This window comes from Erinaceus europaeus, chromosome 1 (assembly GCF_950295315.1).
Source record: "Erinaceus europaeus chromosome 1, mEriEur2.1, whole genome shotgun sequence".
NCBI lineage: Eukaryota > Metazoa > Chordata > Mammalia > Eulipotyphla > Erinaceidae > Erinaceus > Erinaceus europaeus.
Window position 1 is genome coordinate 198723341 of NC_080162.1, and position 26998 is coordinate 198750338.

Sequence of the window (26998 nt, forward strand, 5' to 3'; positions counted from 1 at the left end):
TAAAAAGGAAATGTGGGACTATATGAAAGCTTGACAGAACTTAGGGAAGTTCTCCCATCCTTGGATGGAGGTCTGGAGAGACACCCCACTTGTTATCCTCTCTCCTTATAGAGATGAGCCTAGAGGGAAGTCCCCAGACTCAGTTTCTCCTTGTTAGTCTCTCAAGCTCACAGAAAGCCTACAAGCCTCTGACACTTAGTTTCCCCTGCTAGCAGCAGGCCAAATGTTGCCTGTTTTAGGGTTCACTCAAAGTTCACACATCCACTTCACCTTTTGATAATAAAGGAGAACACACTCTATCATACACCTCCTCAACACCAGATGTGAAAACCACCTAAATCCTATTTCCTTGTGCCCCTTGATATCTATGATTTACAACAATCTTTGTTTTTTTCTTTTCTCTACCTCACCTTACTGCTTTAACCCCTATGCTTTTCTCAAATGCCTTTGGATAATTAAACTGCCTGAATCATGAAAAACAATCATTTTGACCTTTATGTATAGCATCAATTCTTGTCACAGCAGCCCCCTACCATAGGGGCAAGCTGACCTTTAAGAAACCTGTAATTTCTGACATATGTGAAAAATGTTCTTTGTTTAACTCTCTATATAAACCTGTACCTATCTCCAAATAAATGAGAGTTTGTACCAGAATACTCCCCGATGTCTCCTTTCTGAATTACTTGTTCCCTAAGAGACAGTGTGGGAGGGTCGGAGACTTACCCCCTGGATGTATCCACTCCACGTGAGTGCCAGCAAGGAAAAACTGACAAAAACCATAGGATAAGAGGGGTAAAACTCCACACAATTCCCATAACCAGAACTCTATATCCCATCCCCTGCCCTGATAGCTTTCCCTCTGAGAGTATGGGCCCAAGGTCATTGTGGGATGCAGAAGGTGTAAAGTCTGGCTTTTGTTATTGCTTCCCCTCTGAACATGGGAATTGGCAGGTTGATCCTTAGTTCCATCCTGTTTCTCTTTCCATAGTGGGGTGAGGCTCTAGGAAAGCAAGACTCAAAGACACATTGGTGGAAAGTATACCCAGGGAAGTCCGGTTGGAATCATGGTAACATCTGAAACATGGTGGTGAAAAAAAGAGTTAATATATAAAACCAAACAAATTATTGACAAATTATGAACCTGGCATATTGCATAATATTTCATATTGCATATTGCAGATGAAAATTTGGATACTTCTGTTTTGTAGATAGTTAGTAGGTCTATTTTAGTTATATTCCAAAGGCCCCATGACTATACTAGTTTTTTTTTTTTTCAGAACCTGATATCTGATATGCAGGTGGACCCAAGTTATTGTCTGGGGAGATGATGTCATGGCTGGAAAAAGGGCTAGGAACATTTTTTTCATGTTATTTGTGTGGTCTTAATATACAAATGTGTTTTCCTTCTCATATCACTACCCAATAAACCTCCTATTGGTTCCTAGATCTCCTCTTTCCAAACTGACACATGCACACACACACACACACACACACACACACACACACACACACACACACACACACACATCTTATGTCTGGCATCAGACTAAAGTGAATGCCTATGCATTTTTCATCAATCTGGACCAGTTTCTTCAAGAACTTGGAATAAATAAATCACCATCTTATAATTCCTTATGAATAGCATCAACTTGAGGTTTCATTCTGCTACTAAGAGTCAGCATATTTCACAGCTTTCAACAGAATAATATCTCTCTTTTCTTCTGAAAACAGGTATGTAGCATTATATAGAGAGAAATACAAGTCTATGTATGTGTTAACTTCATTATTGTTTTAGCTTTTAACCATTCCAGTCCAAGCTGCTTTGTCAAATGTATTATAGATGAAGGTGATTAATCATCTCTGTTTTCATACTCAAGAGAAATGATACAGAGTTAACTTATATGGTGGTCATACAAAAAGTCTCCCCCTATAGTAAAGAAAGTGTGGCAGAATTGTTTCCTTTATCATCTGAAAATTGTTTAAAAAAAACAGACATTTTTTAAATGTGCAGAACAATAATAATACATTTCACTGAACACTGTACTTGCTGCTTAATATTTTTTAATCTATTTTAATCCTCAAATTCAGTCTATGAGATAACTTTATTTTTGTTTTCTCAATGAACAGAGCCTGTTTCTCAATAAACAGATGCTGATGTGACTTCTTCAAGGCCATACACTATCAAATGGCATCAGTGATACTAAAATGCATATTAGCATTTACTAATGTTTAATTTGACTGCTTAACCCACACTGTGGGGCAAAACTAGATAAAACATAATGAAATGCTAGACTGTACTTATTTCAGGACCATTACTCCTCAAGAGGCAGAGTAGGATGACTCAGCCTCCTTTTGGGGAGGGGGAAGTCACTACCATAACTAGTTCATAGTGAGGGTACAGTCCTGAAGAATCCCACATGAGGATGTATAGTGATATCCCTGATGGAAGTGACCAGTGATGGTGGAGAGAGGGATCTATTAGAGGTCTTGGAACCATTGTATCTATGTGGGAATCTAAGAATTCTCTGACTAGGGTCTCAAGTGATTGGGTATTCTGGCAGTGATCAAAAAAGCCACCAGTAAGTGAGACAGTCTCTTGTCCCTTACTAGCTTTTGTAGTCCATTTTTTACTTGAGAAGCTTAGCCATTCTTCCAGTCATTAAAGCACTGAATGTCCTTTATGATATTCAAGCTGTATTAGTTTTATGGGGTTTGGCCTCAAGTTAGGGAAAAATACAGTTAGGATTTCACTGGGGTCTAATAGGTCAACCTTGAGTGTTACTACACTTACTCATTTGGTGATTCTAATAAAGGTTGTCATAAAAACAATAGTTGTCCTTTTGTTGTTAAATATTTTTGTCAGTATATTTCTTGGCCATTTGTATATAGTGGTTCTTGTAAATATTATCATATGGTGACAATAATGCTGATACATTATTGAGACTTAAGAGATTGTCTGTTGTTTTCGATGGGTTATGTTGTTTTCACCGGGCTAGCTTCACGGGTGGGTAACAGATGACCAGGGACTCATGGCTGGGTTGTACGCAATATCTTTTTATTCATGCAGGACGCAGCACAATCTAAGACGAGCTAAGCTAAACTCAAGGTACAGTACTGTAAAACTCACAATGCTGTCTTTATATATACTTGCCAAGTAAGGTGGAAACAGGATGTGACATAGAGAGGGTGGAGAGAAAAGTGACTGGTGAAAATCAGAGTGTGACAAAGAGGGGGCAGATGAGGCAAGAATCCTATCACTGAACCACAAATGCCCTGGAGGGAGGGTGGAACTTGTTAACAGTGGTTATGTAAATAGAATGAAGTGGTTATGTAAATAGAATAGTGTTAAGCAGGGGGGATTTAAACCAAATGAAGCAGAAGGGGTCTCATGCATACCAGTAATTGTCTTACTTTTTTGTGTGTAATTAGTTGAGTACGTAAGTTGAGGGAAGTGAAGTAAGGGGAAGCAGAGGAAGGAGTCTACACCTAAGTAATAAACATTTGATTAGAAAATTAATGATACATTCTTTAGGCTTTCTTGCAAGACTGCAGAGTTTATTAGGTCTAATTCTAATCACAGAAGACTGTTAAACATTTTTATTTTGAGGTATATAGTTGCCCCTATTTTATGGATATGTGTATACCTGTACCCAGTACCTTAGGCCCTAGCCTATATCAAAAGAGTGCACCATCTTAAGTGGAACTAGGTTGTGAGTCCCATGTGTTGGGAAAGGCTTTACCAGATCATTGGAGTTGGGAGGTTGAAATCTCAGGCTTGGTGTCTCTGGCTAAAAACTGAAGTAAAAACACAGTGGCAGCATAACATGATATGGTGGCACTGGTTGTGTTGATTTACTTGAAATCAGCAGAAGCAATATAAAAGGGTCAGGAATTGAGAGGAGAGGTATCAAGAAATACAAGCAAGTTCCCTGAGGTTCCATAATTGGGGGAACTACAGATTTTGAAGAGGATGGGTAAAGTTCCTTGAATTCTTAGAGTTTAAAATAGGTGATTATTATTATAGCAGAGTTATATTAGTGCTTTGTTTTTTCTTTTCCTTTTTTCTTTTAATTCAATGATTAGGATTTACTGTACTCACCATGACCTCACTATGCTATCATCATGTCTTGTAATGCTAATATTAACTATATTTTATCCAGCCCCCGGATTCCCACCTGCAGGGGGTCGTTTCACTAGAGATGAAGCAGGTCTGCAGGTATCTATCTTTCTCTCCCCACTCTCTGTCTTACCCATCTCCTCCCTCAATTTCTCTCTGTCCTATCCAACAACAGCATCAGTGATAACAATAGCAACAACAACAGGTTGATAAAGAACAAGGGCAACAAAAAGGGAAAAATAGCCTCCAGGGACAGAAGATTTGGAGCCCCAGAGATAACCCTGGAGGCAAAAAAATAAATAAATTAAATAAACTCTATTTTAGATAATGACATGATTAGGCCTAAGGATTGTAAGTAATTAAATACCTTTAAAAAGTCACTTTTATATTTTTTTTAACAATTTAGGCCCAGTGTCAAGATTCAATCAGCTTATAAATTTGAAATATCAATCCTTAGACTGAAAAATGCATATACTCAGAACTAAAATAAAAGCAGTTATGGAACACAAAACATTCAATCTGTTTTGCTCTTGACATATTGAATTACTAGTGATTTATAAGATTATAAGGTAATAGAAATACTCCTACTAGTAGTTTCCCACTGTTCTCACCAACAAAGGTCTATGTCCCCACTCCCACATCATATGCTGGACCTGGAAGTCTCCCACCTTCTTGCTCAGGCCAAGTTCTGCTCTGCGTGTTACCTTCTGCTATTATTTCTCTACTTCTATCTTGTTGGACTCTTTGGTGGGGAAGCCTCTTCCCAGGCAAAAACTTTAAAGCTTACCCTCTCTGTTGCACACTAGATTTGGGGGCCCAGAAAAAATGTTCTGGGGAAGTAGGAGTGAGCAGACTGGATATTTACCTGTGTAGAAAGAGACACCACCAAAGGTCAACAAGTGGAATTTATTTCATGCACAAATCCATTTATTGAACAGCAGAGCAGGGTTTATAAGGGGTCGTAGGTGGAAGTGACATGTATACCATATATGGTAGGGAGGCAAAGGGTCTGGGGAGGGTCAGGACTTTTCCAGTAATTGTTGAGCAAGAGATTTAATCAGTTAAAGGGACAAGGAAGCAAGGTTATCAGTAACCAGCAGCCAGAGGGGGTCCTGACAGCAGAGAGAAGATACATTGGATATGATCAAAGGAATGGAATGGGTATGGAAGTATGGAGGGGACTTTCAGGCAAAACAATGACTATGTAGATATTAAGGGAGTGGGCTATTGTGAGGCAAGGAAGCTGATAGGCATGGCAGATCCTGGAGGCTGTGTCCTTCCTTGCTCGACCTCTTAGTAGGAAGTAACTGATAGGATTGGCAGTACCATTCAGGCACCCATCTTTCAGTGGGGGGGTCCCACCAAGATCTAAGGTATCCTCACAGTTTCCTACACCATCTGAGTGAGATCATCCCATATTCATCCTTCTCTTTCTGTCTTATAGAACTTAACCTTATTCATTCCAGCTCCATACAAGATGGAGTAAAGAAAGTGAATTCATGACCAAGGAGAACAGAAGCAACTGGTAGCATTACTCTATAAGACACAGCTATATGCAAATAATGCCAAAGGACATAAATTATAGTGATGCTGTGTATGATACAGCCAATCCTAACAAAGGGATTTTCAAAGTTAACCCAATTGACAAAAATTTGAGTACAGCAATAACTATTACCTTCTTAAACACTAAGAAGCAACAACCTCCCATTTCCTCTATAAAGCCTATATTTTCCCCCTGTACTGGGATCTCTAGGGTGGGGCTTACTGTCCTGCATACTTCTCTAAATTCATACCAAAAGATAGTGCATCTGCTGATCTCAACCTAATCAAAGCAAGGAGTACCACCGCAGGAAGCTTCACATCAAACTGTGTACAGAGACCTCAGACATGGAATATCAACCCTTCAGCCTCATTACTTGGGTATCATTACTTTCCTATCATTACCTTTCATTACCTCATTTACATTTACATTTCCTTTCATTACCACATTACTTTCCTATCATGGTATTCTCTAAATCCATTTCAAGTGGTTCACTTCCTAACAAAGTACCATAACCTAGATGTAGAACAGATCCCATGAGATAGGACCTGGTATTACATGTATCCATAAATTAGGGCAAAATATATACCTGAAAGCAAAAATTCACAATCATCTGCAGTGAGTCAGTATATGCAGCATGCAAGTAGAAAGACCTAAAAGGACACCATAATGTTCATAATGAAATAGTGACTACTTAGACTTAGACACCCTCCTCATCCACTCCCTATTACCCTTCAGTCACTTCAAAGATAACTTTATCAAAGAAAGGACTACAGAAGGTAAATAAGGTCAAGAGACTGGCATACTTTGATGATGACGTTTTAGTCACTATCAGGCCAGCCCATTATCTGGTGCCCTGGTCAGGAGTCCTGAGATTCCCAAACAGACAATATGAGCCTACACCTCTAATTCATTATTACCAGTCACCTCTTTCAGGAACAACACAATTAAACCCTCCGTGGGACCCATAAGACCTTGCCCTCAAAATGGATCAATAATGGTAGAGAATGTTCCATCATCTGAAGGGAGGCTGAACAAAATAATCTATGTTCCTCCTGAGGAAGATGGGTTATGAAATTGGGGCACCTTTGAATGTTCCTACTCATGACTATGGAATGTGAGCTCATATCTACAGGAGTGCAGAGGTCACATAGGCTCCTAAGCTGAACATGGGCTACAGATAAGATGAAATTAATGAGTTTTAAAGTCAATGACATTTATACATCTTTCCAATATTTGGAAGCTACTCTCTTCCCCAATCCAGATTTATAGTCCTTTTTCCAGCCATAAGATCATCTCTCCATGATTACACCTGCATATGATGTCAGGGACTGAAACAAACAAACAAAAATCACTAGTATAGTTATGGGCCATTTGGAGTATAACTACAATAGGCCTACTATCTACAAAACAGAACCCCCAAATCTTCATCAGCACTATGCCAGCCTTTAGGTTCATGATCAATCAATAATTTCTTTGACTCTATATTTTAACACTTCTTTCAGTCACAAGGTTCCTGATGCTACCATGATGCCAACCAGACTTCCTTGGACAGACAACCCCACAAATATGTCCTGGAACCCTGCTTCCCTAGTTTCCAGCCCCATTAGGAAAAGAGAGGGACAGGCTAGTAGTATGAATCTACCTGCCAATGTCCATAATCAGTGAGGAAGCAATTACAGAAGTCAGATCTTCCACCTTCTGCACCCAATAATGACCCTTGTCCCATTCTCCCAGAGGGATAAAGAATAGGAAAGCTATCAGAGGAGAGGATGGGATACAGAGTTCTGATGGTGGGAATTGTGTGGAGTTGTACCCCTCTTATCTTATGGTTTTTCCAATGTTTCCTTTTTATAAATAAAAATTATAGAAAAAAGAAGTGAATTCATCATTCTTAATAGATTAATAGTACTCAATTGTTTATATAAATACTACAACTTTCTCAACCACTTATCCATTGTTGTACACCTAGGTTTCTTCCAGTTTGGGGCTATTACAAATCAGGAACTTGGAGGATATATAGGCTTCTTTGCTAAATATGTACAGGATATATATCCTGGGTCAAATCTACATGGTAAATAGTTAGTTGTATTTATATATTTACTTCAAGTTTGGGAGCCCTAACAGCTTTCTAATCCTATTCTCAACTTTGACACAATCTTCCCAGACAATACTTTTAGATCACATCCATGTATTAGCTATTAGGCTCCAACAAAAATTACCAGTCATGGACCCCTAGAAATACACCTAAAATAGACTTCCTAGATTATTTTCACCCTAAGATACTATTCTCATCTGCTCTATTCCTGATTTTTGGTTCCTGTTCACCACACATGTTGCCCTGATTTATATCTTACTGCACTTCAGCCACAAAGTTGCAGATGCTACTACAATTTCATCCTGACTTCCCTAGACTTATGACCCCATCAGTGTATTCAGAACCTCACCTCTCCAGATCTCTACACAACTAGGGAAATATATTAGTGCTGGGAAATTGTGCCAATGCAGTCACATCTGCCATGTTGTCCCCTCAGGCTACTGCTAGTTCCCTGGAGAGTTGGGAGATTCTCGGAGTGCCTGTTCAGCCATGTTGTGCCCTCAGGACATTGTCTATATCCCCACGATATCTGGAGTGCTCTGGTTACTCCTCCCCCCTCCCATTCCCATGAGAGTTATCATCCTATCCTGGAGTGCTATGGTTACTCCTCCTCATTCCCATTCTCACGAAAGCTACTCCTATAAAAACCCTTCATTTTCCGCACCTCGCTCTCTTGCCCGCACTCTACTCTGGTGTTCAGACGCAGGAAAGGTTACTGTGTGAGGCGGCCATTTTCTCTACCTCCACATGGCCCAACCTGCTTCTCTAACACCCAACTCTGAGGTGCCAGCGCAAATAAAGATTTGTGTTTTCTCTTTGCTCCGGACCCTCTCTCTCTCTTCTCTGCGGCTCACGCAACACAACATCTGGCTCTACAACATCTGGCGCTCAACGTGTCCCGCACTCACGCCCAGCCTGAGGTCCAGAAAAGCCACCCAGACACAGGTAAGTGGCATCCGCCCACCTCTGTGGCCTTGAGTTCCCTCCACCATGGGATTTTTTCCGTTTTATGAGGAGGTGTCCCAGACATTCTATCCTTCTCTCCTGGGACAGGCTTTCGATCTCAGAGATGCTTTAATTTTTGCTACACCATGGGTTCTCATGGCTATATTTACTATTTTCAGGATATGTACAAGGCCTCCTGCCAAAAGGTTAAGTGACCTTGAGGCTGAGATACAGGAGTTAAAGGATATTTGCTTAAGACTTAAACACCCTAAGCAATCTGCAGTCAGCCCCAAAACCGCTGCCTCTGGAGACACGTGTTCGGTTTCTCCTGCGGAAGCTTCCGCTTCCACGACCCCTCCTCCCACTGCCCCCGAAGACACGTGTTCGACCACTCCTTTGACCCCTGCCCCAGCTGTCCCCACAGACATGTGTTCGGCTCCTTCTGCAGACACGTGTTCGGTCCCTTCTGTGGCAGACACGTGGTCAGTTCCTTCTGCTTCTCTGGCCCCGCCCCCTGCTTCCCCTGAGGCTTCCGGTTCTCTGGCCCCTCCTCCTACCACCCCGGTTTTGGCTTCCCCTGAGGCTTCTGCTTCTCTGACCCCAACCCCTGCTGATATGTCATCATTAAGAGACCTTGTGGCTGAGATACGAGAGTTAAAGGATATTTTTTCAGCATTTAAGGACCTTAAACCATTTGCAGCCCACCCCAAGAGCTCCATCCACTTAGATACGTGTTCAGTTTCCCCTGCGGCTACTAAAGCAGTTTCCATGACACCTTCCACTTCCGTAGATCTCTACCCAGTGTCATCGAACCAAATCCACACCTTCCCGGTAAACGTAGCCCCATCTAAACAAAACCCTCCACCGTGGCAGCCATACTCTGCTAAAGCTCTTGAAACACTCAGACAAGCAGTCAGGGATGACGGAATGCACGCTCCAAGGACCAAGTCCGTTTTAAGGAGTTTTTACCACCATCTTAACACATCCCAAGATTGGAAAGATCTGGCTAGTGCTGCACTCCCAGACCCCCTCTACCTACAGTGGAAGGCATACTTCCGCGATGAGTGCTCTAGACAGTCACAGGAAAATAGTAACAAAAAGGTAGAATGGGATTCTGATGCTTTGTTTGGAGAAGGAGCTTATGAATCTGGAGCTCAGCAGGCAGAAGAAAGGTTTCCAACCGGTTATTTTGAACAGGTACGCATCTGTGCTACAAGCATGGGAAAGGGTGACCTCACTCAATGTAGATTCGTCATTTCCCATTAACTCTATTTGCCAAGGCACTGATGAATCATTAGCGAGCTTCATATCAAGGGTGAAGACAAGCTTAGAGAGAAAGGTTTATAATCCTGACATCCTCTCACTACTCCTGTCTGGGAAGGCATGATACCACAATTCCGTCAGGCATGCCTTAATCTTAAACAACTACACCCAGAAATTTGGATTTTAGCAACACAGGAACTTAAATCAGGCAATTATGGGGCATCTGCTATGACACAGGTCTGTGCAGTTACCCCACGTGATCACAATGGGGCCTGCTTTCAGTGCGGTCGCCAAGGACATTGGCGTAACCAATGTCCTGATAAGCTGTGACCACGCCTCCAGTCAGGGAAACCCCGCCTCCAGTTAGAGTGACCATGCCTCCAGTCAGAGCAACCCCGCTTTCAGTCAGGGAGCCAGAGGCCACGTACTGTTTGTCCAAGATATCGTAAGGGGTTTCATTGGAAGAGAGATTGTTGGTCCCAATTTCATAAAGATGGTTTGCCCCTGAATGGTACAAATTCAGGGCCTGAGATTTTGTGGACCACTCCTGTTCTAGAACAAGGTAACCCTTCTATGACAGTAAAGATTGGCAATATTCCTTTTAAATTTTTGATTGACACGGGGGCAGCAAAGACGATTTTAAGGCAAGAAGAGGTTCCCCAAGATTGGGAACTCATCCCTGGAACCAGTGTACATGGAGTAGGAGGGGTGACATAATCATTTCTCACACAAGACTCGCTCATGTGGGAAGACCCGGAAGGTTCTACCTGACACTTCCACCCTTTGGTGCTAACATTAGCACCAACCTATTGGGCAGGGATCTTCTACAATGTCTTGATTTTAGGATATCCACAGATGCCTCTGCAGAGTGTAACACCCATTCCCGCGAGACCAGGTCTAATCAGCACCCCCAATACTAAATGCCACTGTTCGTAGCCAAACACCCATTTAAGCTGGCTTTCTAATGAGCCTGTCTGGGTGGAACAGTAGCCTTTACCTAGGGATAAACTAGAAATTTTAAAAGAGCTCGTCCAAGATCAGTTGTCCTTAGGACACATTCACCATTCTCAAAGCCCATGGAATACTCCTATCTTTATGATTAAAAAGTGCTTGGGAAAATGGCGCCTCATTCAAGATCTCCGTGTAGTAAATAAAACCATGCAGGTCTGGGGCTCCCCCCAAAGGGGTTTGCCTCTTGCTTCTGCAATTCCCACAGGAATTCCAATCATAGCTATTGATATACAAGATTGTTTTTTCTCTATTCCCTTGCATCCACAAGATTGTAAATGTTTTGCCTTCTCTGTTCCTTCTATTAATAACGCCAGCCCTGCTGACAGATTTGAATGGGTGGTGCTGCCCCAGGGTATGGCAAACAGTCCTATAATTTGTCATGAGGCTGTTAAATCTGCCCTTGTCCCATATATTCATAAGGGCCTTAATGGTTTTCATTATACAGATGATATTTTAATAAGGGGAAAATCAGATACAGATCTCTATGCCTTACGTGATTTTCTCATTCCTGCATTAAAGAAAAGCGGCCTTAATGTAGCTCCTGAGAAGATACAGCTTATCCCTCCAATACCCTTCCTAGGTTCAGAGATTTCTTTAACGCAAATTCGTGCCTTAAAACCTAATGTCACGGGGGGGGGGGGTTAGGAAGATGGCGGACTGAGAAGTCGCTAACAGCGAGCACTCTGATCGCATCGTCGGCAACGGTAGGATTTTCCGCCTTTAGCAGGCCAGTCAATAAGGGGTGACACCAAAAAGTGATTACAATTTAATTTGGGTTAAGAATTAGAGTAAAGGTGACATGGACTAGCGGGGCTCCAGACTTCCCAGGTGGCGCCGGGCAAGGCGAGTGCGCCGGGCATTGTCCTCCGCCCGGGAGGGTGGCTCCTCTGCCGGTTGCAGAGCGCGGTGGGCAGAGGACCCGTAGAGAGCACTTTAGCTCGGGGGCTTTCTCTTGGGAGTCTCCAGGGTCCACCAAGACCCTGAGGGCGGATCCAAAGACTTGTTGAGTATAGCTCTCATTGGATCAAAGGACTTGGAGCTAGTTTCCATTTTCGAGAAATCCTTTAAAAAAGTCTGGAGGGGGGGGTTTCCCGGAAGCTGCTAGCATCTGAGCTCCGCAAGCACTCCGCTGAGACAATAGGATTTTCTGCCTTTAGCAGGCCAGCCAATAAGGTGTTCTTAGACACCAAGGGAGTGATTATAACTTAATTTGGTTTAAGAATTAGAGTAGGGAAAAAATTCTTTTTTCTTCCTTTTAATTTTCAAGCATACATCCTTCCCGCTGCTCCTCCCCCACATAAGCAGTCCCTGGGACCAGCTACTAGCAGGATACCCCATACCACCAAACAGGGTATTTTTTTTTTAACTCACTGATACGCATTCGGGAAGTTCCTTACACTGCTCTTTAATTACAACTCTTCTTCTTATCTTCTCCCTTTTCTCTCTCTTATCTCTCTCTCTCTCTTTTTTTTTCTTTTTTTTTTAATCTTGTCATACACTTCTTTCTTCTCTGCCTTTCTGAATTTGTGAATTACTTTGGGGAAGAAATCTGCTACTCCAATGAATGAAGAAAAGAACCCAGAAGAAACCACAAATCAGCCATAAGTAACCATAGATAAGAAAAGTATGCAAGCAATAATAAACTTATTAATCACAGAAATGAAAACAACATTGGAGGAAAGGATTGGCAGTATTAGGGAAACAACAGTTGAGACCCCCAAGGAAAATACTGATTATCTTGAGACAATTAGAGAACTGAAAGCTGAAATAGCTGTAATGAAGAAAGAAGCTGAGGCAAGGGAAAGCAGACTATCAGAAGCAGAAAACAGAATTAGTCAGACAGAGGATGAGTTAGAGAAAACTAAGAAAGAGGTGAAAGAGCTTAAAAAGAGATTGAGAGACACTGAAAACAACAACAGAGACATATGGGATGATCTCAAAAGAAGTAACATTCACATAATTGGCCTGCCAGAGGAAGAAAGAGAGGAAGGGGAAGCAAACATTCTAGAGGAAATAATACAAGAAAATTTCCCAGACCTGAATAACAGAAAGGATATCAAGGTGCAAGAGGCCCAGAGAGTACCAAACAGAATCAACCCAGACCTGAAAACACCAAGACACATCATAGTCACAACGAGAAGAAGTAAGGATAAAGAAAGGATCCTAAAGGCTGCAAGAGAGAAACAAAAAGTCACATACAGGGGAAAACCCATAAGACTTTCTGCAGATTTCTCAACTCAAACTCTAAAAGCCAGAAGGGAGTGGCAAGATATCTATCGAGCCCTGAATGAAAAAGGGTTTCAACCAAGGATAATATATCCTGCTAGACTTTCATTCAAGCTAGATGGAGGGATCAAAACCTTCTTAGACAAACAACAGTTAAAGGAGGCAACTATCACCAAGCCGGCCCTGAAAGAGGTACTAAAAGACCTCTTATAAACAAGAACATCACTATAATACTTGTAATATATCAGAGTAAACAAATTGTTTTTTAGAACAATGGCACTACAATACATTAAATCCATAATATCAATAAATGTCAATGGCTTAAACTTACCCATCAAAAGGCACAGGGTGGGGGGATGGATCAGAAAACATAACCCAACCATATGCTGCTTGCAAGAATCCCATCTGTCACAACAAGATAAACACAGACTTAAAGTGAAAGGATGGAAAACTATCATACAGGCTAACGGACCACAAAAAAGGGCAGGAACAGCCATTCTCATCTCAGACACGATAGATTTTAAATTAAATAAAGTAATAAAAGATAGGCAAGGACATTACATAATGATTAGAGGATCAATCAGCCAAGAAGACTTAACAATTATTAACATCTATGCACCCAACGAGGGACCATCTAAATACATTAAGCATCTACTGAAAGAATTTCAAAAATACATCAATAGTAATACAATAATAGTGGGAGACTTCAATACCCCACTCTCACACTTAGACAGATCAACAAAGCAGAGAACCAATAAAAATACAAGAGAATTGAATGAAGAGATTGACAGACTAGACCTCTTGGACATTTTCAGACTCCTCCACCCCAAAAAACTGGAATACACCTTCTTTTCAAATCCACATAACACATACTCAAGGATAGACCACATGTTAGGCCACAAAGACAGCATCAACAAATTCAAGAGCATTGAAATCATCCCAAGTATCTTCTCAGATCACAGTGGAGTAAAACTAACTTTTAACAACAAACGGAAAATTATTAAAAGACATAGAATTTGGAAACTAAACAACATGCTCCTTAAGAACCACTGGGTCAGAGACTCACTCAAACAGGAAATTCAAATGTTCCTGGAAACTAATGAAAATGAAGACACAACCTATCAAAATATTTGGGACACAGCGAAAGCAGTACTGAGAGGAAAACTTATAGCCATACAATCACATATTAAACACCAAGAAGAAGCCCAAATGAACGACCTTACTACACACCTCAAGGACTTAGAGGAAGATGAACAAAGGAACCCTAAAGCAACCAGAAGGACAGAAATCACTAAAGTTAGAGCAGAAATAAACAACATTGAAAATAAAAGAACCATACAAAAGATCAATGAAGCCAAATGTTGGTTCTTTGAAAGATTAAACAAAATTGACAAACCCCTAGCCAGACTCACCAAACAAAAAAGAGAGAAGACTCAAATTAATAGAATTGTAAACGATGCAGGAGATATCACAACTGACACCACAGAAATCCAGAGAATTCTGCAAAACTTCTATAAAGAACAATATGCCACCAAGCTAGAGAATCTGGAAGAAATGGAACAATTCCTAGAAACCTATGCACTTCCAAAACTGAACCAAGAAGAACTACAAAATCTAAATGCACCAATCACAGACAAAGAAATTGAAACCGTTATTAAGAATCTCCCCAACAACAGAAGTCCTGGACCAGATGGCTTCACAAATGAATTCTACAAAACTTTCAGGAAACAGTTAATACCCATACTTCTTAAGCTATTCCATAAGATTGAAGAAACAGGAATACTCCCTTCCACCTTTTATGAAGCCAACATCACCCTGATACCAAAAGCTGATAGGGACAGAACAAAAAAGGAAAACTACAGACCAATATCTCTGATGCACATAGATGCCAAAATATTAAACAAGATCTCGGCCAACCGGATACAGCAACACATCAAAAAGATTGTTCATCATGACCAAGTGGGATTCATCCCAGGAATGCAAGGCTGGTTCAACATCCGTAAATCAATCAATGTCATTCATCACATCAATAAAAGCAAAGCCAAAAACCACATGACTATCTCAATAGATGCAGAGAAAGCCTTTGACAAAATCCAACACCCATTCATGCTCAAAACTCTACAGAAAATGGGAATAGATGGGAAATTCCTCAAGATAGTGGAGTCTATATATAGCAAGCCTACAGCCAACATCATACTCAATGGAGAGAAGCTGAAAGCATTCCCCCTCAGATTGGGGACTAGACAGGGCTGTCCACTGTCACCGTTACTCTTCAACATAGTATTGGAAGTTCTTGCCATAGCAATCAGGCAAGAGAAAGAAATCAAAGGGATACAGATTGGAAGGGAAGAAGTCAAGCTCTAACTATTTGCAGATGATATGATAGTATACATAGAAAGACCTAAAGAATCCAGTAGAAAATTACTGGAAGTTGTTAGGCAATATAGCAAGGTATCAGGCTACAAAATCAATGTACAAAAATCAGTGGCATTTCTTTATGCAAACACTAAATCTGAAGAAGAAGACATCCAGAAATCACTCCCATTTACTGTTTCAGCAAAATCAATCAAATACCTAGGAATAAAGTTGACCAAAGAAGTGAAAGACTTGTATACTGAAAACTATGAGTCGCTACTCAAGGAGATAGAAACAGATACCAAGAAATGGAAAGATATCCCATGCTCATGGATTGGAAGAATAAATATTATCAAAATGAATATTCTCCCCAGAGCCATATACAAATTTAATGCAATACCCATAAAAGTTCCACCAGGCTTCTTTAAGAGAATAGAACAAATACTACAATCATTTATCTGGAACCTGAAAACACCTAGAATTGCCAAAACCATCTTGAGGAAAAGAAACAGAAATGGAGGCATCACACTCCCAGACCTTAAACTATATTATAAAGCCATCATCATCAAAACAGCATGGTACTGGAACAAAAATAGGCATACAGACCAGTGGAACAGAATTGAAAGCCCAGAAGTAAATCCCAACACCTATGGGCATCTAATCTTTGATAAGGGGGCCCAAAGGATTAAATGGAAAAAGGAGGCTCTCTTCAATAAATGGTGCTGGGAAAACTGGGTTGAAACATGCAGAAGAATGAAATTGAACCACTTTATCTCACCGGAAACAAAAATCAACTCCAAATGGATCAAAGACCTAGATGTCAGACCAGAAACAATCAAATACTTAGAGGAAAACATTGGTAAAACACTTTCCCACCTACACCTCAAGGACATCTTTGATGAATCAAACCCAATTGCAAAGAAGACCAAAGCAGAAACAAATCATTGGGACTACATCAAATTGAAAAGCTTCTGCACATCCAAAGAAACTATTAAATAAACAGAGAGACCCCTCACAGAATGGGAGAATATCTTCACATGCCAGACATCAGACAAGAAACTAATCACCAAAATATATAAAGAGCTCAGCAAACTTAGCCGCAAAAAAGCAAATGACCCCATCCAAAAATGGGCAGAGGAAATGAACAAACATTCACCACAGAGGAGATCCAAAAGGCTAACAAACATATGAAAAACTGCTCTAGGTCACTGATTATCAGAGAAATGCAAATCAAGACAACACTAAGATACCACCTCACTCCTGTAAAAATGGCATAAATCAAGAAGGACAGCAGCAACAAATGCTGGAGAGGATGTGGGGACAGAGGAACCATTTTACATTGCTGGTGGGAATGTAAATTGGCACAGCCTCTGTGGAGAGCAGTCTGGAAAACTCTCAGAAGGCTAGACATGGACCTTCCATATGACCCAATAATTCCTCTCCTGGGGTTATACCCCAAGGACTCCATAACACCCAACCAAAAAGAGGTGTGTACTCCTATGTTCATAGAAGCACAATTCATAATAGCTAAAACCTGGAAGCAACCCAGGTGCCCAACACCAGATGAGTGGCTGAGAAAGCTGTGGTATATATACACAATGGAATACTATGCAGCTATCAAGAACAATGAACCCACCTTCTCTGACCCATCTTGGACAGAGCTAGAAGGAATTATGTTAAGTGAACTAAGTCAGAAAGATAAAGATGAGTATGGGATGATCCCACTCATCAACAGAAGCTGACTAAGAAGATCTGAAAGGGAAACTAAAAGCAGGACCTGATCAAATTGTAAGTAGGGCACCAAAGTAAAAACCCAGTGGTGAGGGGTAGGCATGTAGCTTCCTGGGCCAGTGGGGGGTGGGAGTGGGCGGGAGGGATGGGTCACAGTCCTTTGGTGGTGGGAATGGTGTTTATGTACACTCCTAGCAAAATGTAGACATATAAATCAGTAGCTAATTAATATGAGAGGGGGAAATCAATTGTATGTCTCAAAGTTTCTCAAAAGACAAACTGAATCTTTTTAATATATAGGCTATGTATTTGATATGCGGACTCTCTCAAAAGCCTAGACCAAGTAGATTAGAAGCTTCCAATAGCACAGCTATATACAAGATACTGGATACTGTCCAGCAAACCATAACAAAGGGACTTTTCAAAGTTAACCCAATTAACAAATAATGTGATGATTATATTAACTATTGATTGTCTTTTTGAACCCTAAGACAGCAGGAACCTCACATCTTCACTATAGAGCCCCTACTTCCCCCAGTCCTGGAACCCTTGGATAGGGCCCACTTTCCCGTATGCATCTCCCAATCCAAACCAAATAATATTGCATCCGCCGATCACAACCTAACCAAAGCAATGATTGCCACCTCAACATGCTTCACCTCAGACTGTATCCAGAGACTTCACGTGTGGAATGACAACCCTTCAGCTTCATTACTCGGGTGAGACCTTTCCTTTAATAGTACACTCTAATTTCATCTCAGGTAGTTCACTTTCTAACACTTCACAGGCGGTGAAGCAGGTCTACAGGTATCTTTCTCTCCCTCTGTCTTTCCCTCCTCTCTCCATTTCTCTCTATTCTATCCAATGACCACAATATCAGCAATAACAACAATATAATTACAACAAGAACAACTAGGGTAACAAAAGGCAAGATACAAAAAAAAGGGCATAAGATAGTTCCCCCTTCCCTACACCTTAGAGTCTTTGTTAAAAGATACGGTCTTTTTCCCCATGAATCACCCAGGACCTTCCACATAAACGGCTGACTACTATGACAAGTAATATAAAATATAATCATAAATGAATAGGAAAGATACATCCCCCAATACTCAGTTGGTCAAGGCACCAAACCTCTTTTTCTATAAAGCATTCAAATCAGATGCCCTGCTAACCACGAGAAGCAGATTGTTTATGTTTCTTCCACAGGAATCTCAGAAAAAAAAAAAACATCTGGACCCCTGCACACCCTGACATCACCCACTAGATGGCACGACTACAGTGGCACACCCCCCGAAACCCTAGATGTCACCTGATGCGATCTGAAGAATCTGATTCACAGACTCCAAGGACAGAACCTTTTTACTGCCTTTCTGCCTTTCCTGCTTTTGCTTTGACCTGCCACGTTTTGGCGGTTCCAGCTCACAATCTACAGAAAAGCAGAATTCCAGAGGCTAACCTTCCTCATGCAGCATTTCATCCCCTGCCATTTCTCCCCTTAGTCACCTACTTTGGACTGAGACTTCTATCGGACTTGCTGGTATACCCTTTGGACACTTTAGACAATTTTACAGCAGCTTCCTTCCCTTCACATTGCTGGTTTTTCATAGACTGACCCTGAGTAGTTCTTAGACTTTACACACTGTTGCCCTGGGCATTAGATAAAAGGAAATGGGGAGATGCTGGGAAATTGTGCCAATGCAGTCACATCTGCCATGTTGTCCCCTTGGGCTACTGCTAGTTCCCCTGAGAGTTGGGACATTCTCGGAGTGCCTATTCAGCCATGTTCTGCCCTCAGGACATTGTCTATATCCCCACGATATCTGGAGTGCTCTGGTTACTCCTCCCCCCTCCCATGCTCACGAGAGTTATCATCCTATCCTGGAGTGCTATGGTTACTCCTCCCTCTTCCCATTCTCACGAAAGCTACTTCTATAAAAGCCCTTCTTCTGCACCTCGCTCTCTTGCCGGCGCTCCACTCTGGTGTTCAGACGCAGGAAAGGTTACTGCATGAGGCGGCCATTTTCTCTACCTCCACATGGCCCAACCTGCCTCTCTAACACCCAACTCTGAGGTGCCAGTGTGAATAAAGATTTGTGTTTCCTCTTCGCTCCGGACCCTCTCTCTCTCTTCTCTGTGGCCTACGCACTACAACATCTGGCTCTACAACATATTAGCAGGATGGGGTTATGGATTGACCTGTTAACACTATGTTCATCAAATAAGCTGTTACAGAAGTCATACCTTCCACTTTCTGCACTGCAAAAAGAGCTTTGCTTCATATTTTCAGAGATGGATAAATGTTAGGGGAAAATGACCAGAGGATTTTGAAATCCAGAGAGAAAGAAGGAAAAAAAAAAGATGTTCAGAAGTAATAACAGGTGTAGGTTTGACTTAGAAAAAGAAGTCAGGATATTAGAAAAATAGGTAAATATATATATAAATATTGATAGATAGTTACAGAGATAATAGTCAAACCTTATCTATGATCTTAGAAAACTAATGCAGTTTTCAGTGGAGAAAATGGGGACACAGAACTCTGGTTGTGGGAACAGTGTGGAACTGTACCGCCAGTACCTTAAAATTTTGTAAGTAAATATTAAATCACTAATAAAAATCAACTTTTAAAAATACAATGAAATAAGCATGGGTTTTATAAGTTTCTTATAAAATACTCACTTCTATATATTTCCCTAATTTCTGCTGTTATGTAATTACTTTAATGAAAATTTTCTGATTTGGCATCTTCCTTCTACCCACCCTTTTGATAAAAATCTGAAAATCTTTATGGATTCTTTTACAGTTCAATTATGCCAGGCTAGCATAGCTGGAGAGAGAAGAGATCAGGAACTCGTGGTGGAGTGGGAACACAAATATTTATTCATGGGGACACCCCAGAGTTGGATTTGAGTACTGTGGGTTTAGGCCACATGGAAGTAGCAAAATGGCTGCTTCTCACTATGCACTCCAGCCCTTCTCCAGGTCGGGACATGGAAGAGAAAGAGAGAGAGAGAGAGGAAACAGAAGTGACTTTTATAGGAGAATTCCAGAAGTGGAAAGTCAGGACAGAATTGGCTAAGAAATTGGATGGAGAAAACAAGGCACGCTTGGAAGATATAAAGCTTCCATAGCAATGGGTGCTAGGGTTTTAGCTGGCAGGAAAGGCGATACTCTGAGTGGGTAATGTGGTGTCGGAGGAGTCATTTTTATTTTATTTATTTGTTTTAGATATTTATTTATTTCCCTTTGTTGCCCTTGTTGTTTCATTGTTTTAGTTATTGTTGGTACTGATGTTGTCATTTTTGGATAGGACAGAGAGAAATGGAGAGAGGAGGGGAAGACAGAGAGGGGGAGATAAATACAAACTCCTGTAGACCTGCTTCATCACCTGTGAAGTGGAGGAGTCATTTTTAAAACAAGGCAGAAGACTGATATGTAAATAATAATACTCGCATATAAATATGGTTGTTTGTGGGTCCTTCCTAACTCAACCACATCTGTACAATATTACAACACCTCCCCCTTTCTTTTTATCTAGTGGCCATAGTATCAGGAAATTTAGAGTGGAGCAGGCTTACATGTTTTTTTAAGGAATGTCAGGCTCCAGTGGGAAGATGCAGGATGTTTCTGTGGGGGAGGGAAGACTTACACAGCTGCCAACCTTGTGAGATTTATGTGTCCTCCCTCTTTTGCTCAACCCCTCTGTAGAGAGAGAGAATTACCTGGAGGGACTCATCTCATAGGTTAGCTCTCCCAGGCTCCACAATCTACTCACAATATTCCTGCATCTTTCCCTTGTCTTCTTATCTAATTGTCCCATTTAAATGGGCCCATGTCTGTAAAATACTCCATTTCGGTCAGGGGAACAGCAGTGTAGGGGTGAACAGAAACATTTTGGGCAGAAACCTGAATGATATCATGCAGGTGTTTTTAGAAAGGACTGGAATAAGACAGGGAGTGATAAGTAAGAGTAGCAAGAGACAGCGTGAGACTGAAGAGAGGCCTGGTAGGTGGAGAGGGGAGTTGCCAGATTGGTGAAGGAGGTGCTGCCTGATAGGCGGAGGAGTCCCCACTCTTCGGGCCTGATAGGCCGCGGGGCAAGAGGGGTGATCTGGCATTACAAAGTCCTGAGACAGCTGGATACAAGGTCCACGGACTGCTACAGTCAGTCCTCGAGAAGTCCAGCAGTGTAAAGGAAGTGTCCAAAGGTGTACCAGCAAGTCCAATAGAAGCCTCAGCCGAATGCCAACAGACAGGAGAAGAAATGCCGCATGTCTATCTCGATGGGGGAGGTCAGCCACTGGAAATTTGCTTCTGTAGAGAGTGAGCTGGAACCGCTAAACAGTGACAGGTGAAGCAGAAGGAGGAAGAGCAGACAGCGATTGTCGAGGGAAAGGCAGTAAGAAAGCTCTGTCCTTGGAGTTTGTGAATCAGGTTTTTTAGATTGTGTCAGGTCACATCATGGTTTACAGGGGGTGCACTGTAGTGCCATCTAATGGGCAATGTCAGAGTGTGCAGGGGTCCAGATGGTTTTCCAGGGATTCCTGTGAAGGAAACACAAACAAATCAGCTTCCCATGGTTAGCACAGCCTCTGGTTTAAATTTTTATAAATATTAAAGGAAGTTTAATGTGGTTGGTACCTTAGCCAACTGAATATTGGGGGTATGTATACCTCCTTTTTTTCTTTACTTAATTGGGCCTAGGTGTTTGGTGGGCCTTCTCAACAATTGTTTGTCTTTGGTGGTTGTAAGGGATGTCTATGGCATGGGTGATGTTATAAAGGCAAAAAGTCTTTAAATTGTTGGCTGACAAAGGCAGGCCTATAGTGGCAAAACGAGATACACCAGTTAAGTGTAGAAAAATATGTGAATGTTGTAATTTACATAAGTTTTATATAGGGAAGTTTCTTATATAGTTTAATATCTTACATATGAGCAGATGCTTCTTCATGTGAAGGCTTTGACATAGTTGTAATAAATTACTTATGAAGAAAAAAAATTTTAACAAGTTAGTAGTTTACTATAATTTATAACTCAATGATTATAATGAGTTTAATTGTCTATAATTTTGTTTAAAGGTCATCTTATGTGACTTCGTGTAGCAGTCTCTGTACAGCAGGATATTCAGACCAAATTTAGATAAAATATATTAATTTTTAACTATTTTTTTACTTTGGACTTTAAGCAAACTCAGGTTACTTAGAGAGTTAACACATGTTAGTGGCAATGTTTTTTTTAGAACATTTACAATGTCAGATTGATGCCAGATTTCCTGTGGATTAATTTCCACAAGATTAGTTTACAGGGCATTTGGGGGACCTCCAAAATGTCCTGCATAGAGAATTTGTATTTTAATTTTGGAGATGATAAATTGTCACGTTGAATATTTAGACTTTTTCCTTAAATACTCAGTTACTTTAGCAAATTAATTTTCCCTTTATAAGAAATTTGTTGAAAACTCCTTCATTTAACTCTGCCTGGTAAGAATGTAGCTTCAAAGTTACACTTTTAACCACTAAGTTAATGCTTACCAAACTTGAAACACACACATAAACATGTAGTTTGTAACACACAAGAGGAGAAAAACTTTTGTTATGAAGATATAACACTTAAAACACAAATTTAGATCTGTACTGTCTTAATTGAACCATCTTGACTCAAATAGGTTAAGACTAAACATTTCACATTTATACCAAGATTAAAAAAACATCAAAAGAGAAAAAAACAAAATTTTTGGACTGTTTCTGGACATCTCTAGAAAACATGGCTGCTCCCAGCATTTTTATATAAAGTCAATTAAGTTTCAGAGTACTCTGAGCAAAATGGGTTGTACAAAATATTTTAGTCATTCAACTCACTCAAATAAAATTTTTTAGTCATTCAACTCACTCACTCACAAAATACAACTGGCTAGTCATAGCATATGATATTCAGAAAAGGGGGGAGAGAAGGCTCTGTGAACCAGATTTTTTCAGATACCACCATGTCATATTATGGGTCCTGGGGTGTGTCCTGCAGCCAGTCCTCTTTCAGTGTTTCTTGTTCCTCAGGGATAGCAGCATCATGTGGGTATTGCCCAACATGGTGGGCAGGAAGCCAGACAGGGTTTGAGTAATCCTGCAGAAACACGTATACAAAAACCCTCCCCATGGTCAATAGTGGGTCAGGCTCTTTCCAAATTTTATCGAGTGGGTCTTTCCATTTGACCTTAATAGCTGGGAGGGTGGATGGTGTTTGCCAATGAAGAATAATAGGAGGTTGGTTCAAATTTTTGTAAATATTTAAAAGATTTAATGTAGTTAGTGTTTTTTCCAGCTGGGAACTGAGGGGTATATAACCCCTTTTTCCTTATTTAATTGAGCCTTAATGGTTTTATGGGCTCTCTCAACAATGGTTTGTCCCTGTGTATTATAGGGAATGCCTCTAGTATGAGTAATGTTCCAGAGGGAACAAAAGTCTTTAAATTGCTTGCTGCTAAAATCAGGGTCATTGTCCATTTTAAGCTGAAGATGAATGCCCATTACAGAAAAACAGGATAGCATATGGCTTCTAAGATTTTTTTAGCTTTTTTCAGTCTGAGCTGTTGTCCACATAAATTTAGAAAAGGTATCAATTGAGACAAAAACTTTTTTTTTTTTGCCAAAGTTGGGTAAGTGGGTGACATCAGTTTGCCAAAGATCATTGGCTTTTAAGCCTCGGGGGTTAACCCCAAGTGTTTTACCAGCAGATGTCTTGATTAGACCTGAACAAGAGGAACATGTAGCAAGAATATGTTTCAACTGTGTCAGAGGAATATCAGGAAATCGAGCTTGAAGGCCTTTAAGATCAATATGGGTTAGGGAATGAAGTAAGCAGGATTAGAGACAGAGGCTAGAAGAATTCCTGTGGAGGTGAGGCAATCAGCTACAGCATTCCCTTCAGACAGGGGACCAAGATGAGGGCTGTGAGAACAAAGTTGTTAAACATACAGTGGTTGAGTTCAAGAACAGAGCATAGAGGCAATTTGAATTAAGAGAGGAGAAAGTGGGTTGTCATCAATTCTCACATAAGAGCAAACAAGCCATGGAAGTAAGTTAACAGTATACACATTGTATGGAAGAAAGGCATGGAGCTGAGCAAGCAACCCACTTGACTCCCTCTTGAAGGTGGGGCTGAGGGTTTCCCTATGCCTAGTTTAAATTCATGTTTAAATTACATTCTCAGGGGCATGCCATTTCTATGAGACTGAGACCAACAATCTTTTCTCAAATGAAAACCTTTCTGTCATCTAGGACAAGATGTTCGGGGCCTCTGGTTCCCTGACTGAAAGTGGGGTCACAGTTTATTTTCTGAATATTGGTTAAGCCAATACCCTTGGTGACCTCACTGAATGCAAGCCCCCTTTTTCTTATCTAGGGCAGCTGCTAAGGCCTGTATTATAATGGTTGCCTGATAAAGAGCTTGATCCAATCTCCTGTGTCATTAAAATCCAGGTGTCTGGGTGTTTGTTTTGAAGACTGAGGCATGCCATCCCAGACAATAGAATGCAGGAGAAAATGGGCATCAGGATCATAAATCATTCTCTCCAAACCTGATTGGACCCTGGTAATGAATTTAGCTAGGGATTCATCAGGTTCTTGGTGAAGGGAGAGAATAGGGGCTGAGGCCACTCCCATGGGGAATGTTAACCTCTCCAATGCTTGTAATGTGCAGAGGCATACCTGATCAAAATAACCAGATGGAAACTTGGCCTCTGCCTATTGGATTCTGGTTCCCAAACGACCCTTTCCAAACAGCACCTCAAAATCCCACTAGGGTTGATTCTGACAATTTCTCTGGGATTGCTGTAAAAATTCATCTCCAAAAAATGCCTCCCATTGATGAAATAGTGGGTCTGGGACTGAAGCATGAGATATGTCCCTCCAGTCTTGGGGGGTATTAAGGTTCTGAAGAAGTCCTTGTAAAATGGATCTGGTTCATGGAGCATGAACTCCATCCTCCTTAATTTCCTGGGGCAGTTCTGTAAGATCTGTGGAGGAATATGGGTACCATGCCCGAGGTCTCTGTCTATTGGAAGTAACATTTACCAGGAATGTATGGACTTGCTCCAGAGGAAAACTTTATTGCAAAGCTGGCAAAAGTATTCTGTGTCTGATAGCAGCATAGCGGCGGGGGAAGGGGCCAAAGAAGTGGTGACGGCAGCCAGACACATGTCTATCAAAACACCTCTGGGCAAAATTGCAGGTGGCTTAGGGTGGGTCAGGATCAATGCAGCCTTTTCTTTCTCTAGAAAACATGTATGGTGCTAGGTAAGGAGAATGACCATGTCCTTTAATTCTTGGATCACAGTCTCAAGGTCCCTTAGCCATTTGGGAGTGTGCCCTGCATATCTCCTGAAAGCTGTGACCATGGTCAAGAGGATACAAGGTGTGGCCCCAAGCAAAATGTCCCAGAGATATAAAAACTGTCTAGATAAAAAGAGTAGAGGATTTGGGAACCTCTTCATGAGAAGGAAGGTCAACCATGGCAGTGGGGGTCTCAGAGAAATAAGAGGGAGGAAAGGAAGAGCAGTGCCTTATTTAAAATGAGGCTGCAGAGAGCCAATTGGCTGTATACTTATCTGGGTGCTGAGCAGGTTAGGTCCCACATTGGTGCGCCATGATTCTGGGCTAGCTTTGCCAGAGAGAGAAGAGATCAGGAACTTGTGGCAGAGCGGGAACACAAATCTTTATTCATGCAGATGCTCCAGAGTCAAGTGTGAGCATAGCAGGTTTAGGCCACATGGAGCTAGCAAAATGGCCACCTCCCACTATGCTTGCCAGCCCTTCTGCAGGTTGGGACGCGGAAGAGAAACAGAGAGAGAGTGGAAACAGAAGTGAATTTTATAGGAGAATTCCTGAAGTGGCAAGTCGGGACAGAATTGGCTAGGAAAGGGGGTGGAGGAAACAAGGCACTCTGGGAAGGTATAAAGCTTCTGTAGCAATGGCTACTAGGGTTTTAGCTGGCAGGAAGGGGTGATACCCTGAGGGGGTAATGTGGTGGCAGAGGAGTCTTTTTTAAAACAAAGCAGAAGATTGATATGTAAATAATAATACTCACATGGAGATATGGTGGTTTGTAGGGAATTAAACTGCAAAAAGGAAGAGAAGATTTGAGCTCAACTATGATGTATTCTTTAACATGTTCACAGGACCTATTAAAACTATTCTCAGTGCCTTGAAATAGTGAGTGAAGAAAGCAGTCAGTTTTCTCATGGACAATTTCTAAAACTGAAAAACAAAAGAAACAGAGGTGTTTAAGTCAGAGAATGTCACTGATAAACAATAGAGGTGTCAGAGCACTTGTAATCACCAGTCAAAATAATTCAACATAACACTTATTGAAGTGGATTACTGATCACTAGTTTGATATCCAGAACTACAGATGTCCTATGCTCACTTTTCTGTAGAATTTAACTCCCAAGAGAGTTATCTATTCCTATTATAATGCTCACATTTTAGCATAACTTGTACTATACTCTCCTCTGAGACTCATTTTTTTATAGGGTAACAAATGGAGGCAGAAGTTTTGTTTACCTTTTTTGTTCTTCTAGGTAAACCTGCATCACATTTTCATCTAAATACCATAGAATTATCTTCAATTCAAATCTATCCTTACTAATTCAGTTTTTATAGAAAAAAAGAATAACTCCAGAGCATAGACTAAAATTAGGTACAGCTTTATCAATAAGTCTATC